Source organism: Musa acuminata, chromosome BXJ3-8 (genome assembly GCF_036884655.1).
Source record: "Musa acuminata AAA Group cultivar baxijiao chromosome BXJ3-8, Cavendish_Baxijiao_AAA, whole genome shotgun sequence".
NCBI classification, from domain to species: Eukaryota; Viridiplantae; Streptophyta; class Magnoliopsida; order Zingiberales; family Musaceae; genus Musa; species Musa acuminata.
The window spans coordinates 16,458,284-16,477,462 of NC_088356.1; positions in this window are offsets into that span (position 1 = coordinate 16,458,284).

The following is a 19,179-nucleotide window of genomic DNA, read 5'->3' on the forward strand; positions in this document are numbered from 1 at the left end:
ATTTAGGATATGTGTTTAAAGGTGAATCGATCTTATTATCGTGATCTCATCACGATCCGATTCCCATTGCACAAATCCAAGGACATCACAATATATGTATGCATTTATGCAATAGTTATAAAGTGATATACGCCAAAATATAACAAGCAAAAAGATTATGTATCAAGTCACACGTGTCATTACTCACGTGATTGGCTTGCTGGGCACCTATGACTAGCAAGTAGCTCTATAAATAGCCATGTAGTCCTATTAGGAGTTAGGGTTTAGAAGCCCTATAAATAGCCATGTATTCCTTCTCTTTTCTTAAGCAATAGATGAATCTTTTCTGCAGCCTTTGAGCAGCAACTTGGAGGGAGGAACCCCTATAGAGTTCCAAGGAGGCCGATCCCCTAAAGAGATCAACCCCAAGTTTAGAATCTGCAAGGGTTCTAACACCTGGTATCAGAGCAGCGTTCTTGGCGTCTCGCTGCCCTTCCACAACCATCCATCAACCCTCTACAACCATCCAAAGCAATTCCCACAATTGCTTAAAAGATCGTCACCGAATTCCGTCATCATCTCCACCACCACGGATCATCCTTTGATCTCCCCGTGAATTGCAACAGGTTCTGGTTTCCTACCTTACTGCTGCTGCAATTTAGTTATCCTTATTCGAAAATCCAAAAAAAAAAAACCGTTCCTATATTGCTGCATAAACTTTTCGTCACAAAGTTTTCATCTCTACGATGAAAGATACATTGCAGAATTCCAGCCGCATAGCACCATCTGTTTGATCTTGCTACTGTGCTTTTTCTATCCAAATTTCTACGAAATTTTTATGACATCTTTGACACTTCTTAACAGTGGATTTCCCTTTGGTTTCATCAAAAAAATTCTCAATATAAACTACTGATCTTTTATGTCCAATCTGCTGCACTTGAATTGCAGAATTCAAGCCGCATAGCACCATCTGTTTGATCTTGCTACTGTGCTTTTTCTATCCAAATTTATACGAAATTTTTATGACATCTTTGAAACTTCCTAACAGTAGATTTCCCTTTGGTTTCATCGAAAAATTCTCAATATAAACTAATGATCTTTTATGTCCAATCTGCTGCACTTGAAAATCTATGCTGCAGAAAATTTTAGCTGCATATCGTTGCCTTAACCCATCTATTTGCAATCTTTTTTGAATGAAATTTCTTATACACTTCATATATCATCTTGGCTTCCATCTAAGATTGATATATTAAGAAATTCATCTCTAAAACTGATTTTTGTGTTGCTATAAATTTTCATCGTAAACTGCTGAAATTTTTCGACGAGAATTCTGCTATCACAACTTGCACCAATTTCCTTGCTGTTATATTGCCAAAAATTTCTTGATTAAATTAGTCATCCTTGCTGTCATATAAAATGTGATTTTGCTATCAATTCCCTCCTCAATTATCTCAAGTTTTTGGTGGAAATTACGTCGAGAAACCGCTGTTTCTTCGACGACAATTCTGCTCTTACAAGACAGCACATACTTGTTGCAACTTCCACTGATTTCTCTCAAACATTTGCTGCCATCTACCACAGATCCAAAACTTTCATCCACAGCCCTAAAACTCCACCAAACCACACCCTCAAACTGCACCCAAAACAACCACAAAACAAGCCTAAATCGTAGCCTACATCGACCGATCCACCAACCCTTTCGACCATCACTTCTCTCAACCTATACATGCCTTTAACCTGACAACAAAAGAGAGATCTTAACATCATAGATTTGGAGGCATATACTATGGCATCTAAGGAGGCAATCGATGCTAAATTCGAAGCCTTGGAGGCGCGAATGGAGGATAAGATTCGGATGCTCTTTACCGAACTCAGATTGGGCCGACCACTAAGCCCGAAGAAATCACATCAAGGAGAGAGCTTTGCCCAATCACACCAACCCCAAAGATATGACTTCCAAGAGAGGGGAAGCTCTATGACCAACCCCAACTATCCATGCATGAGAGTGGACTTCCCTAGATGGGAAGAAGGAGACCCGATTGGTTGGATCTCGCGCACGGAGCGATATTTTCGGTACCACAAAACCGCGGATGTATCTATGGTGAAAATTGCAGCTATACATCTTGAAGGGGATGTATGGAGTCCTTTCATGGCGACAATTCAAAGAAGGACTGCTGATTCGCTTCAGACCAACCGATTACGAGAATATTGACGAACAACTAGCAAAGATCCAACAAACCTCCACCATTCAGGAGTACCAAACCAGGTTTGAAAGGTTATCTAATCAAACTCATGATTGGTCTCAAAAACAGCTATTGTGGACCTTCATTGAGGGCTTGAAGCCGGAGATCCGAGGAGAAGTTAAAGCGCGACAACCGTATACGCTTATGGCAGCCATCTCTTTCGCACGACATCAAGAGGAGCAATTGAACCATGAAGCTCGGAGGACTAGGGTCTCTCCTCAACCAGTAATATTGAAGCCCTTAGCCCCCCCTACTGTCGACCAAGTCCCTACACTAAAGAGGTTAACAAGAGAAGAGCTTCGGGAGCGATATGCGAAGGGGTTATGTTGGCATTGTGATGAGCCGTGGAGCCGTGAGCATCGCTGTAGTAAAGGGGGACTTCTTATGATTGAACCGATAGAAGAAGAGGTCATTGAACATCCAAAAGAGAGCCTTGAACATAAAGAAGAAGATGCAGAAGAAGAGCCACAACCGACCGAAGTTACGGTACATACACTAGCTAACTACTCAAACCCGCAAACGATGAAAATTGGAGGCCTTCTCAAACAACAACCAATCACTGTTCTCATCGACACGGGCAGTACTACTAACTTCCTAAATAGTAAGCTTGCTGTTCGGATATCATTACCTATCGAGAATCGCTGCAGGTTTGATGTTAAGGTCACCGACGGACGGATTTTGAATTGTGATCATAGGCGCTTGCAGGAGAAACTATTGCTGTAGGACCAAGAGATAATTGCAGATTTCTTCCTTCTCCCTCTTAACAATCATGAGGCCATGCTCAGAATTAAATGGTTGACGACATTAGGTGATATTTCTTGGAATTTTATGAAACTAATTATGAAATTTTATAGTAAGGAGAAACATGTGACATTGCACGGGAAACGTGGGGGCGACATAACAATGATTTGCACACAACAAATGGAGAATGTTTTGCATAAAGCATGCAGCGGCTTTTTGGTACAACTTGAGCAGCAAACTAAGGGAGAGCCAACAAAATTTGAAGATCCAAATCTACTTCCTTTGCTTGCTGAATTTTCAAATATATTTGACGAACCGCGCAACGTACCTCTTACCTATCGGCATGATCATTGTATAATGATTCTTCCAGGCAAATCTTCAGCAAATGCTCAGCCATATCAGTATCCATATCTCCAGAAGGATGAAATAGAAAGGATTATAAAAGAGATGCTCGAAACAGGAGTTATTCGGCTAAGTTGCAACCTCTACTCTTCGCCGGTGCTACTTGTACGCAAGAAGGACGAAACAAGGCGAATATGTGTTGATTACCGAGCTCTCAATGACATAATCATCAAGGATAAATACTTTATTCCAATAGTAGATGAATTGCTAGATGAAAGGGAGCACAAATCTTTACAAAGCTGGACCTTTGATCCAGGTATCATCAAATACGAGCATGCGAAGAAGACATATGGAAAACCACCTTTTGAACACACAACAACCACGAATTTTTGCTTTCTTCAACAAAAGGTGGAATATCTTGGGCATATCATATCGGAGGAAGGTGTGGCAGTGGACCCCTTCAAAATTGGAGCAATGCAAAACTGGCCGACCTCGAGAAACATAAAATTGCTACATGGCTTTCTGGGTTTAATAGGCTACTACCGCAAGTTCGTGAAAAACTATGGAAAGATCAGTGCACCACTTACTTCCTTACTAGAAAAAGATATCTTCCAATGGTTGGACAGAGCCTCCGCTGCCTTCGACAAACTTAAGGCAGCCATGACGACGATGCCGGTGCTAACACTACCAGATTTCAACTGACCCTTCATTATTGAGGCTGACACATCTAGAGTCAGAATTGGAGCCATTCTCATGCAAGATGGTCGACCACTCATATACACTAGCAAGACATTATCTCCCTCCGATCAAAATATGTCAACATATGATAAGGAGATGCTCGCCATTGTGCGCGCAGCAACGAGGTGGAGATTATACTTGATCAGGCGATACTTTCAAATCAAGACCGACCATAAAAGCCTAAAATATCTCTTGGAGCAGAAGATATCTTCCCCCGAGCAGCAAAAATGGGTAACAAAACTTCTTGGATTTGATTTTGAAATAACTTACAAAAAGGGGAAAGAGAATGTTCTTGCAGATGCGCTTTCGCAGCTACCTGAGCAAGTTGAAGTTTCGACCGTTTCACTTCCGACCAGCGACTTCCTTGAGGATATTAAGATGGAATGGCAGGAAGATTCAGATACTAGTAAGATTATAAAAAAATTGGAGGAAGCACCAAGCCCCATGGCTCATTACAATTGAGACTCAAAAGAATTACACTATAAGGGACGCATTGTGCTTGTGACAAATTCTACTTACATCTTCAATAGCAGATTTTGGACAAAGTTATTCTATATGCAGGGTACTAAATTGAAAAGGAGTATGACATATCACCCACAAACCAACAGCCAACCGGAAGTTTTAAACAGGTGCTTGGAGACAGCCCAAAGCCACCCACCAAATATGACTACCCAAAGAGAACTCCAGACCCAGCCAAGTGCCATTATTGATCGACGGATCGTGACTCGACGACGACGACCCACTAATGAAGTGCTAATACAGTGGGCGAACCTACCAAAAGAAGATGCCACTTAGGAGAACTATGACGACTTGAAGATCAAATTCCCAGAATTCATGAATCATCAGCCTCGAGGACAAGGCTGATTTGAAGAGGGCGGGTCTGTTAGGACTCTAGCTTGGAGAGTCCTAATTGAGAGGGACAATCATGTAAAAATATTAGGACTCTAGCTAGGAGAGTCCTAATTGAGAGGGACATTCTGTTAGGACTCTAGCTAGGAGAGTCCTAATTGTGAGGGGCATTCATGTAGGAGGTTTTTTCTTAGAGAAGAATTAGGAGTTGTAAGGGAATAGGAGTCTTGAGTAGGAGTCCTATTAGGAGTTGGTTAGAAGTAAGAGTCTTAAGTAGGAGTCCTATTAGGAGTTAGGGTTTAGAAGCCCTATAAATAGCCATGTATTCCTTCTCTTTTCTTAAGCAATAGATGAATCTTTTCTGCAGCCTTTGAGCAGCAACTTGGAGGGAGGAACCCCTATAGAGTTCCAAGGAGGCCGATCCCCTAAAGAGATCAACCCCAAGTTTAGAATCTGCAAGGGTTCTAACACGGCCTCCTTGGAACTTTATAGGGGTTCTTCCCTCCAAGTTACTACTCAAAGGCTGTAGAAAAGATTCATCTATTACTTAAGAAAAGAGGAGGAATATATGGCTATTTATAGGGCTTCTAAACCCTAACTCCTAATAAGACTCCTACTCAAGACTCCTATTCCTTTACAACTCTTAATTCTTCTCTAAGAAACAACCTCCTAACCCTAGCCGACCTCTTCACCTCTTTAATAGGGGTTGGCTTAGGTAGATTTTACATAAATGTCCCTCTCAATTAGGACTCTCCTAGCTAGAGTCCTAACAGACAGTTGCATGACCTAAGAGTTGACATGTTCTTTATGTGCTTTTTTTATCTATTTGATAACCAGCAAAATCATCATCGGTATAAGCATGTTACTCAAAGTTTTTAGAATTTGGATAATAAACTACCTATCATGCCTCTATAAGTTTTTTGACCAAAATATTCTCCATTAGTATCTATATCTAGTTTTGTAGAAGTGCTTATTGGTGTATTAATAGCTTTAGCACTATCCATATTAAACCGTTTTAAGAGATCTAAAGCATACTTAGTCTGACTAATAAAAATTCTATCACTTAGTTATTTAATTTGCAATCCTAAGAAAAAAGTTAATTCACCCAATAAGTGAAGGAGCTTAATGGCTTATGGCTTCAAGTCTAGCTACAAGAACGAATATTTCTTCATAATCGATACCTTCTTCTTAGTTGAAATCTTTGACCATTAATCTAATATTGATACTAAGTTCATCTTGGTTGTTTCTAAAGACTTATTTAGTACCAATTACAAAATGATCACTTGGTCTAAGAACAAGCTTCCACACCTCATTTCTCTCAAATTAATTTAATTCCTAATGCATTGCAATAACCCATGAATCATCTTTCAGGGCCTCGTCAATACATTTAGGTTTAATTTGAGATAAAAAGACTGCATTTACACAAAAATTTTTAAGAGAAGAACGAGTTTGAATACCTTTTGATGTGTCTCCAATGATTAACTCTTTAGGATGAGTATCTACATACTTCCAATCCTTAGGTAAGGATTCTTTGGAAGAAGATGCATCCAATTTGCTAGTGGGAGATAAGGTTTCATTCAAATTTAAAGCGTCAAAATCAAAATTATCATCAAAATTTTTTTTCTTAAATTCGAAAACCTCATTGAAAATAACATAAATAGATTTTTCTATGACTAAAGTTTATTTATTAAACACACAAAATTCTTTAGAAGTAGAAGAATATCTAAGAAAAATGTCTTCATCTAATTTTGCATCAAATTTTCTTATAGCATCTTTTTCGTTTAAAACAAAATATTTATAACTGAAAACTTTAAAATATAAAATATTAGATTTTTTTTATTCCATAATTCATAAAGAGTTTTGGAAAGTAATGGTCTTACTAGAACCTTATTCATGACATAGCATGTCGTGTTAATGGCTTCGATTCAAAAACATTTAGGTTAGCTATGTTCGTTTAACATAGTTTTTACCATTTCTTATAAGCTCAGAAACATTGTAATGGCTTAGGTTAGCTATGTTAATGGCTTCGATCCAAAAACATTGTAGTTTCTTAAAGTAGAGAAATTATAGTTGTACCCATTTGATTCATAAAAGTTTTGAAAATTACAGTTTTGAAACTCACCACTATGATTACTACGTATAGATGTAATCATAAGTCTTTTTCATTTTGAACAAGTTTATAAAATTTTAAAAAAATACTTAAAATAATTACTTTTGTGTGCCAAAAAGTATGTCCAAGTGTATCTACTATAATCATCAACAATTACAAAAGTATATTGGCTATCTCCTAGGCTTATTATATTAATTAGTCTAAATAAATCAATATGGATCGATTGAAATGGTCTAGAGGTGCTTATTTGATTCTTTGACTTGAAACTATTTTTTATTTACTTTCCTAGTTGACATGCATCATACACTTTGTCTTTGATAAACTTGATGCTAAAGATTCCTATTATAAGTTCTCTAAGATGAAATTTGAGTGATTAGTTTCATGCTAGCATGATCTAACCTCCTATGTCAAAGCCAAGCATCATCGCTTAAAGTTGAAAAGTATATTTCATTATAAAGATCATCAATGTCAATAGTATACATGTTATTATGTTTTAAGGCAATCATAGATGTATTTTTGTGTGGTCTTTTAATAATGCAAGCATTAGATTCAAATCTTATGATATATCCTCTAATTAAACCATCTACTAATAACACATCTTCAATCAAGAGGTTTGATTTATTAACTATAATTCCTTTGCCAATAATTTTACCTCTATTGTTGTCTCCGAAGGTGACAAACCCTTTGTCTTGGCCAGTGAGCTTAGAGAATTAAGTTAGATCTCCGGCATATGCCTTGAGTATCCACTATCAAGGTACCATCTCCTGCTTCTAGCTTATGATTGAAAACATATCTATAAGAAAGAGGGTTTTCTTTTAGGTACCAATTGTTAGGAACGAGTCAACACTAAGAGGGGGGGGGGGGGGGGGGGAGAGGTGAATCAATATAGCGGTAAAAATTACGTCGGTTTGAAAATCTTGTTGTGATTAAACCCATTTCAGAAGACGTTAACTTGAAAGTATATAGAAGAGTATAGTAGATTTAAAGCAAGTAAAGAAGGGTAGTTTGCAGTAAATGTAAATTGCAAGAAGTAAATGCAAACTGAGTTATAATGGTTCGGTCGTCGCGACTTACTTCCACTCCACTGATTCCTCTTCCGTCGAGGCCACCGGTATCTACTAACGATCTTCCTTTAATAGACGAAGATCAACCTCATTCTTACAACTCCATTCTCCTTTTGCAGGCTTAGGAGAAAATCTTGACACTCCGTTTTTACAAAGCTTCCCTCACACTCTCCCTTAGAATGGTCTCTAAACTTTAGGAGGAGGGACTCTATATTTTACAAGGGTTTTTATTAGGACTCTAGTTAGAAGAGTCCTAATTGAGAGGGGCATTCATATAAAACCTACCTAAGCTGACCCCTATTAAAGAGGTGAAGAGGCCGGCTAGGGTTTGAAGGTTATTTCTTAGAGAAGAATTAGGAGTTATAAAGGAATAGGAGTTTTGAGTAGGAGTCCTATTTGGAGTCTTGAATAGGAGTCTTAATTGAGTAGGAGTCTTATTAGGAGTTAAGGTTTAGAAATCCTATAAATAGCCATGTATTCATCCTCTTTTGATAAGCAATAGATTAATATTTTCTACAGCCATTGAGCAGCAACTTGGAGGGAGGAACCCCTATAGAGTTCCAAGGAGGTCGATCCTCTAAAGAGATCAACCCCAAATTTAGAATCTGCAAGGGTTCTAACACTTGTTATTAGAGCAGCGTTCTTGGTATCTCCCTGCCCTTCCATAGCCATCCATCAGCCCTCCACAACCGCCCAAAGCAATTCCCACAATTGCTTAAAAGATCATCACCAAATTCCATCGTCATCTCCACCATCGCAGATCATCCTTTGATCTCCCCATGAATTGCAATAGGTTCTGGTTTTCTATCTTACTGCTTCTGCAATTTAGTTATCCTTATTAAAAAATCTAAAAAAAAATTGTTCCTATATTGCTGCATAAACTTTTCATCGTAAAGTTTTCATCTCTACGACGAAAGATACATTGCAGAATTCCAACCCCATAGCACAGTCTATTTGATCTTTTTATTACATTTTTTCTATCCAAATCTCTACGAAATTTTTATAACAGCTTTGACACTTCCTAATAACAGATTTCCCTTTAGTTTTGTCAAAAAATTCTCAATATAAACCATTGATATTTTACATCCAAACTGCTATACTTGAAAATTTGCACTGTAAAATTTCAACCGCAGAGCACAGTTTGTTTGATCTTGCTACTAAGTTTTTCTATCCAAATCTCTATAAAATTTTTATGATAGCTTTGAAACTTCCTAATAGTAGATTTTCCTTTAGTTTAGTTGAAAATTCTTAATATAAACTACTGATATTTTACATCCATTCTGCTACACTTGAAAATATGTGCCGTAGAAAATTTCAACCGCATATTGTTTCCTTAACCCATTTATTTACAATCTTTTTTGAATGAAATTTCTTATACACTTTATAGATCATTTAGGCTTCTATCTAAGATTGATCTATTGAGAAATTCATCTCTAAAAATGATTTTGTGTTGCTGTAGATTTTCATCGTAAACTGCTAAAATTTTTTGACGAGAATTCTGCTATCACAATTTGCACTAATTTCCTTGCTATTATACTGCTGAAATTTTCTTGATTAAATTGGACATCCTTGCTGTCATATAAACTAAGATTTTTCTGTCAATTCCCTCCTCAAATTTCAAGTTTTGGTGGAAATTTCATCGAGAAATCATTGTTTCTTCGACGACAATTCTGCTCTTACAAGACAACATATACCTACAGCAACTTCTATTGATTTCTATCAAACCTTTGCTGCCATCTACCACAGATCTAAAACTTTCATCCACAGCCCTAAAACTCCACCAAACCACACCAAATTGCACCCAAAACAACTACAAAACAAGCCTAAATTATAGCCTACATCCATCGATCCACCAACCCTTTCGACCATCACTTCTCTCAACCTGTACATGCCTTTAACCCAACAACAAAAGAGAGATCTTTGTACCCGACAATAAAAGAGAGATCTTCTCTCCTCTGAGGTATATATTTGGAGGCATATACTATGGCATTTGAGGAGGTAATCAATGCTAAATTCGAAGCCTTCGAGGCACGAATGGAGGATAAGATTCAGACGCTCTTTACCGAACTCAGATTGGGCCGACCACTAAACCCGAAGAAATCACATCAAGGAGAGAGCTTTGCCCAATCGCACCAAGCTCAAAGAGATGACTTCCAAGGGAGGAGAGGCTCTATGACCAACTCCAACTATCCACGCATGAGGGTGGACTTCCCTAGATGGGAAGAAGGAGACCCGATTGGTTGGATCTCGTGCGCGAAGCCACAAAACCGCGGACGCATCTATGGTGAAAATTATGGCTATACATCTTAAAGGGGATGCTATACAATGGTTTGACTAGTTTGAACACACTCATAGAATCCTCTCATGACGACATTTCAAAGAAGAACTACTGATCCGCTTCGGACCAACTGATTATGAGAATATTGACGGACAACTAGCAAAGATCCGACAAACCTCCACCATTCAGGAGTACCAAACCAGGTTTGAAAGGTTATCTAATCAAACTTATGATTGGTCTCAAAAATAGCTATTGGGGACCTTCATTGAGGGCTTGAAGCCGGAGATCCGAGGAGAAGTTAAAGCGCAACAACCATACACGCTTATGACAGCTATCTCTTTCGCACGACAACAGGAGAAGCGATTGAATCATGAAGCTTGGAGGACTAGGGTCACTCCTCGACCAGCAATACTAAAGCCCTCAGCCCCATATACTATCGACCGAGTCCCTGCACCAAAAAGGTTGACAAGAGAAGAGCTTTGGGAGCAATACGCGAAGGGGTTATGTTGGCACTACGACGAGCCGTAGAGCCGTGAGCATTATTGTAGTAAATCGAGACTTCTTATAATTGAACTAGTATAAGAAGAGGTCATTGAACATCTAGAAGAGAGCCTTACACAGAAAGAAGAAGATGCAGAAGAAGAGCCATAACCAACCGACATTACGGTACATGCACTAGTTGGCTACTCAAACCCGCAAACGATGAAAGTTGGAGGCCTTCTCAAACAACAATCGATCACTGTTCTTATCAACACGGGCAGCACTAATAACTTCCTAAATAGTAAGGTTGCAACTCGGATGACACTTCACATCGAAGGTTGTAGTAAGTCCGATGTAAAGGTCGCCGACGGCAGAACCCTAAAGTGCGACCAAAGATGCCCGCGGGCGAAACTACTACTGCAGGACCAAGAGATAATTATATATTTCTTCCTCCTCCCTCTTGATGATTAGGAGGCCATGCTCAAAATTAAATGGTTGATGACATTACGTGATGTTTCTTGAAATATTATGAAATTTTACAGTAAGGAAAAACATGTGATATTGCACGGGAAATGTGAGGGCGATGTAACAACGATTTGCATACAACAAATGGAGAAGGTTTTGTATAAAGCATGCAGTAGCTTTTTGGTACAACTTGAGCAGCAAACTAAGGGAGAGCCAATAAAATTTGAAGATCCAAATCTACTTCCTTTGTTTGTTGAATTTTTAGATATATTTGACGAACCGCGCAACCTACCTCTTACCCTTCGGTATGATCATTGTATGATGATTCTTCCAGGAGTTATTTGGCTAAGTTACAGCCCCTACTCTTCACTGGTGCTCCTCGTACAAAAGGATGGAACATGGCGATTGTGTGTTGATTACCGAGCTCTCAATAGAATAATAGTCAAGGACAAATACCCTATTCCAATAGTAGATGAATTGCTAGATGAAAGGGAGCACAAGTCTTCACAAAGCTGGACCTTTGATCCAGGTATCATCAAATACGAGTGTGCAAAGAAGATATACCAAAAACCACATTTTGAACGCACAACAACCACTACGAATTTTTGCTTTCTTCAACAGAAGGTGGAATATCTTGGGCATATCATATCAGAGGAAGGTGTGGCAGTGGACCCCTTTAAAATTAGAGCAATGCAAAACTGGCCGACCTCGAGGAACATAAAATTACTATGTGACTTTCTCGGTTTAATGGGCTACTACCATAAGTTCATAAAAAATAATGGAAAGATCAGTGTACCACTTACTTCTTTGCTAAAAAAAGATGCTTTCCAATGGTTGGACAAAGCCACCACCGCCTTCGATAAACTTAAAGCTGCAATGACGACAATGCCCGTACTAGCGCTACTCGAGTTAGGCAAAACTTTTGTTATTGAAGCCGATGCCTCCAGAGTCAGAATTGGTGTTATACTAATGCAAGATGGCCACCCCCTTGCTTATACCAATAAGGCATTATCTCCTTCCCATCTCAAAATGACTATTTATGATAAGGAGATGCTCGTGATTGTGTATGTGGTGGCCAAATGAAGATCGTACTTGATCGGGCGATGCTTTCAAATCAAGACCGACCATAAAAGCCTAAAATATTTCTTGGAACAAAAGATATCTTCCCCTGAGTAGCAAAAATAGGTAACAAAGCTTCTGGGATATAATTATGAAATAATTTACAAAAAGGGGAAAGAGAATGTTGTAGTAGATGCGCTTTCACGGCTACCTAAGCAAGTTGAATTTTTAGCCATTTCACTTTCGACTAGCAACATCCCTGAGGATATTAAGAGGGAATGGCAGGAAGATCCAAAGACTCATTACAGTTGGGACTCAAAAGAATTACGCTATAAGGGACACATTGTGCTTGTGCCAAATTCTACTTACATCTTCATGAGCAAAATTTGGACAGAGTTATTCTATATGCAGGGCACTAAACTGAAAAGGAGTATGGTGTATCACCCATAAACCGATGACTAGATAGAAGTGGTGAATAGGTGTTTGGAGACAGCCCAAAGCCACCCACCAAATATGACTACCCAAGGAGAACTCCATACCCAGTCGAGTGCCATTATTGATCGACGGATCGTGACTCGACGACGATGACCCACTACTAAAGTGCTAATATAGTGGGCAAACTTACCAGTAGAAGGTGTCACTTGGGAGAACTATGATAATTTGAAGATCAAATTCCCAGAATTCATGGATTGTCAGCCTCGAGGATAAGGCTGATTTGAAGAGGGCGGGTCTGTTATGACTCTAGCTAGGAGAATCCTAATTGAGAGGGGCATTTATTTAAAACCTATCTAAGACGACCCCTATTAAAGAGGTGAAGAGGCCAGCTAGGGTTTGAAGGTTATTTCTTGGAGAAGAATTATGAGTTGTAAAGGAATAGGAGTCTTGAGTAGGAGTCCTATTAGGAGTCTTGATTAGGAGTCTTAATTGAGTAGGAGTCATATTAGGAGTTAGGGTTTAGAAACCCTATAAATAGTCATATATTCATCCTATTTTAATAAGCAATAGATGAATCTTTTCTACAGCCTTTGAGCAGTAACTTGGAGGGAGGAACCCCTATAGAGTTCCAAGGAGGCCGATCCCCTAAAGAGATCAACCCTAAGTTTAGAATCTACAAGGGTTCTAACAGTTTTCAACTCTAGAAACACAGAGTTTTTGTTCACTTTTCTTACTTCTCCATGCAAAAATAGCTAGGGTATTTATAGACCTTAAATGGCTTAATAAATGGAGCTAAAATTCAAATCCCCGAAATTTTAGGGTACAAGTAGTACCACCGCTTGTAGCTTGACACTTGTCACGCCCCTCCCGAATTTAATTCTCATTTAGGAGGTGTGAACCTAACTCAAGATTGATAAAATTATAATTCAACAAACAATCCAGGATCCAATCACACATTTGAGGTCACTAAGAAAAATATTCAAGTCATTCACCTCTACAATCCACAATTCACAAAACCTGTGTAGTTTATAATCATACATCATGTCACTAGATGATTCTTTAAAATCCAAAAGCAACTTAACTAAACCATAACTATATCATAAATCCATAAGCGCGACAATTAATACAATCACAAAACCAACATGTACTACATGTTTATATCAGTACATAGTTTAAACTTAACATTTCCAAAATCCTGACGTAAGAGGTACTTTTCAAATATTTACATGATACAACAATCTAGATTTGTCATTGATATTCCATTACACCCAAAAAGAACTTATACAACATCAACCTATCAAGTACAAAATATTTGCCCCAAAATCTTCTAGCCTTCCACTGCCTCAACCCAATTTACATATTTTAGCGAGCGATTAGCTATCCTGAAAAATTTATATAGCAACGGGGTGAGCATATAAAGCTCAGCAAATGACTAACATATCCTTAGCAAAGAGGACAGGTTTCAAACAAATAAGGTATCAAAATACAAAGCAAAGATACAAGATGAAACAATAGCATGTTTGTTTGAATGCAGAATTACAATGTCGTATCGTTCGAAGCACGTTTTGTTCATACAATCGAGGAAAGGTAATTGGAGCATATCATTGGTATAAGGAGCATATCGATGACATATGGTAATTTCAAGGCATAACAAAGATGTAAGGAGCATTTTGGATATCATGAATGCAGAATTACGATGTCATTTTGTTCGAAGCACGTTTTGTTCATATAATCGAGGAAAGGTAATTAGAGCATATCATTGGCATAAGGAGCATATCGATAATATATGGTAATTTCAAGGCATAACAAAGACGTAAGGAGCATTTTGGATATCATGAATGCAGAATTATGATGTCATTTCGTTCGAAGCACGTTTTGTTCATACAATCAAGGAAATGTAATTGGAGCATATCATTGGCATAAGGAGCATATCGATGACATATGGTAATTTCAAGGCATAACAAAGACATAAGGAGCATTTTGGATATCAATGGCATATGAAGCAGTTCAGAACATATCAATGGTGAATAAAATGCTTCAAAATGTATCAATGGCATATGGAAATATTTTGGAAGCATAAGAAGCATTTCAGAACATATCAAAGAACAAATATGAAATAAAAGCTCAAACGTCGTACTCTAGTATAGTGCATGTGAGGTTTAACTCAGTGGTGGCTCCACGCCGTGATGAGTTCTCGACTCCATCCACGGGTAGCCATTTCCTACTCGAGCCCTCTTACCCTACCCAAGTGCTAGGTCGGCTCTGAATTTCATATCAAACAGATAGAAGGTGAAGTGGGATCATAACATAATATGGTCCATCCATTTCTGAATGACCACCAAACATAATCTAGAGCATCGTGGGCTCTAAGCACATACCCTTTACCATTTCTGGCAAAGGTCCAAATAATCCCACAAACACCAGAGTACAAAAGGGTATTGTAAATAATGAATTGGAAGATATCGGAAGCACATGCGGAACAACAAAATGTACATATGCCTTTCGAGTCAATACGATACAAACATAATCTTTCATAAATGTATTCAGATTTGAAAGAAAACAAAAGCAAGAGCATACAAGGATTTCAAGAAATCATATATAGCTTAATTGAAATAAAAAAGTTAGGTGAATTAAATGTCCAAAGAAATGAAAATGGAAGAGGCACATATCGAAAGCAAATGCGGAACAATGGGATGCATGTGCCGAATCATTACGATGCAAACATGAACTTTAGATGATAGCTGCAGATGTACAAATAAATAAAGGACAAAAGTATACAGGAATTTAAGGTAATAATGTAAAGCTTAACTGAAGTAAGAGTTTTTTCCGAAATCGATTTCCAAATAGAAGAAACAAGGAAAGTCGAAATCAACCAAAGCTCGATTCTGGCAGAATTTGATAGGAACATTTTATAAACTATTTGGATAACCAATTATACTCCAATTTATACAAAATAGGTGTCATTAGAAAGCTTTGTCAATCTAGTTTTAGGCAAATGAAGTTTTACAAGAATTGGAATTTACAACAGGGAGTTACAGATAATTTCATAGCGAAAGGTCTGAAAATATTAGCTCTGTTTTACTGAATCCATAGGGTCGATGAAAGTAGATGTTTCAGTTAGCAATTATACTCCAAAAATTTCAAATCAGATATATACAGAAAGACTTCTGAGTCTAGCTTCGAATAAATTATACTTTGTATGAATCTGAGTTCACAGCAGAAAGTTATAAGTAGTTAAGTAACAAGAGGTCAGAAATTTCAGTCCCTGTTTTGCAGAATCTGTAGGGTTAATTTAAACAAAGTCTTAGTAGGCATTTAAACTCCAAATCATTCGATCTTAGTATCAAAATAAAGATATTTTTTGTCTACTTTCAAATGGAATAGGTTTTGTCTAAATCAGAGTTTATTACAAAATGTTATGACCGAAACATTGCATAGAGGTCAGATTACCGAAAAATTACAGATTCATAGCTTTTTATATCAAAACGAAAGAAGGTCTGGTTCTCAGTTGAAATCTTTCAAATTTTGCAGAATAAAAATGGAAATAGAGATTAAGGTTACTGTGGGATGGGATTAGTGTAACATCCCCCATTTTTGAAAATTTAGTAAAAGATTTGTTTGTAAAAAATAAGGATTATTTAATGATTATTTTATATTAAATGATTAAATATTTATGGCTAGGGACCTAAGAGTAAATATTAGAAGTTTGATATAATTTATTTAAGATTCAGATTTAAGTTAAAAAAAAAAATTAGTGGACATGTGTCACTAGCTAACCTAATGGTGTCACCTAAATTTGCTCTAAGGATGACACCTAACATTTTTCATGCATGCTTGCCACCTTGAAACTTTGCAACTCTTGTGTTAACCAAAAGTAATTAAATAAGAGATTAAAGGATAAACTAAATGTAACCTTCAGATGCTGCATCCAACATGAGTTTAAGAAGAGAAGAGAAGGGAAGAAGAAGAAGAGGAATTGAAGAAGAAGATTTGATTGAGGTTTTGCATCAACTCCCCCCATTTGGGAATCAAATTTGTTTAAGGCAAGTGTTCTAACCTCTTCCTACAGAATTCCTAATCTCTGTTTTCCTTTTAATTCTTCATAATGCAAAAGATTTCAGCTTAGTACCAAACCGTTCTTTCCTTTTGATACAAAGCCATGAATCTGAAATTTTTCGGTAATCTGACTTCTATACATTGTTTTGGATCTAACTTTTAGCACTAAACTCTGACTTAGGTAAAACCTAATCCATTTGAAAGTAGACTCAAATATCTTTATTTTGACACTAAGATTGAATGATTTGGAGTTTAAATGCCTACTAAGACTTATGTTTCAATTAACCCTACAGATTCTGCAAAATAGGGACTGAAATATCTGACCTTCTATTACTAAATTGCTCATAACTCTCTAGAGAAAATTCTGAATTATACAAAGCTTAGTTCTTTTGAAACTAGATTCGTATATCTTTCTTTTGACATATAATTTAGTAATTTTAAAGTACGTTTTCCTTCTGAAACATCTGTTTAAATTGACTCTATCAATTCTGCAAAACAGAGATGATCAATTCTGACCTTCCTTTACTCTATTTGTTGTAACTTCCTGTTAAAAACTCAAAAAATTATAAATCTGAGTTCATCCGAAAATAGATTGATACAGCTTTCCAATGACATCTATTTTTAGTGATTTGGAGCATGCTTGGTTACTCAAACAATTCAGGAAATGTACCATTCAAATTCTATCAGAATTGAAAACTTTGTTGGGTTTTGCCTATTCAATTTTCATCCTATTGGAAATATGATTTCTGCTAAATTCTTCTTCAATTGAGCTTTATATTAGTCCTTTGAAGTTCTTGTATTGTTCATCCTGAAATTATTGTATAACTGAAATTTATTATGTAATGCTTTGTTTGCATTTCCTAGTTTGATAAAGGCACATGCATATCTTCGTTGTTCCGCATGTGCTTCTGATATGTGTCAATGTTATTGTTCTTACTACCCTTTTTGTACTCTAGTGTCTTGTGGGATATTGTGAACCTTTGCCAGAAATGGTAAAGGGAGTTATGCTTAGAGCCCGCGATTGCTCTGCCGGCCCCATTGACTTCACTCAGACGTGGGTGGATGGAGCTCCCAGACGTGGGAGACTTATGCTTGGTGGTCATCCAGAAATGGATGGACCATATTATGTTATGATCCCACTTCACCTTCTATCTGTTTGATATAAAATTCAGAGCCGACCTAGCACTTGGGCAGGGTGAGAGGGCTCGAGTAGTAAAGGGCTACCCATGGATGGAGTCGAGAACTCATCACGGCGTGGAGCCACCACTGAGTTAATCCTCACATGCACTATGCTAGAGTACGACGTTTGAGCTTCTATTTCATATTTGTTCTTTGATATGTTCTGAAATGCTTCTTATGCTTCCGAAATATTTCCATATGCCATTGATACGTTCTAAAGCATTTCATTCACCATTGATATGTTTCGAACTGTTTCATATGCCATAGATATCCAAAATGCTCCTTACGTCTTTGTTATGCCTTGAAATTATCATATGTCATCGATATGCTCCTTATGCCAATGATATGCTCCAATTTCCTTTCTCCTATTGTTATGTCTAATGCCTGTTTTTGAACGAGGTAAACCTTTGTGATTTTATATCAAATGAGATGACTTCAAATGAACACTTGTATTTCTGCTTTTGTTATCTTGATACTAAGCCTGCTTGAACTTCTCCTATCGCCATGGATATGTTAGTCGCTTGCTAAGCTCTTTATGCTCACCCCGTTGCTATATAAATTTTTCAGGGTAGCTTGTTATGCATTGAAAAGCTAGAATTGGGTTGAGGCAGTGGAAAGCTAGAAGGTTTTGGGGCAAATATTTCGTAATTAATAAGTTGATATTGTATAAGTTCTTTTATGTGTATCAACGACAAATCTAGATTGATGTATCTTGTAAATATTTGGAAAGTACCTCTTGCGTTGGGATTTTGGGAATGTTAAAGTTTAAACTGTGTAATGATATAAACATGTAATACATGTTGGTTTTGTGATTGTATAGATTGCTACGCTTATGGATTTATGATGTGGTTATGGTTTAGTTGAGTTGGCTTTGGATTTTGTGAATCATTAAGTGATATTATAGTATGATTATAAACTGCACAGGTTTTATGAATTGGAAAATTATAGATATGAATGACCTGAATGTTTTCTCAGTATCCTCAAATGTGTGAACGGATCTTGGAATGAATTGTTGTTGAATTATAATAAAAAAAAAAGAAAAATTCAACGGGGCGTGACAATTAGAATACTTGCCTTAAAATTATTTGAATCCCAAATGTGAGAAAATTGATGAAAAACCTCAAGCTCTTCTTCTTCTTCTTCTTCTTCTTCCCTTCTCTT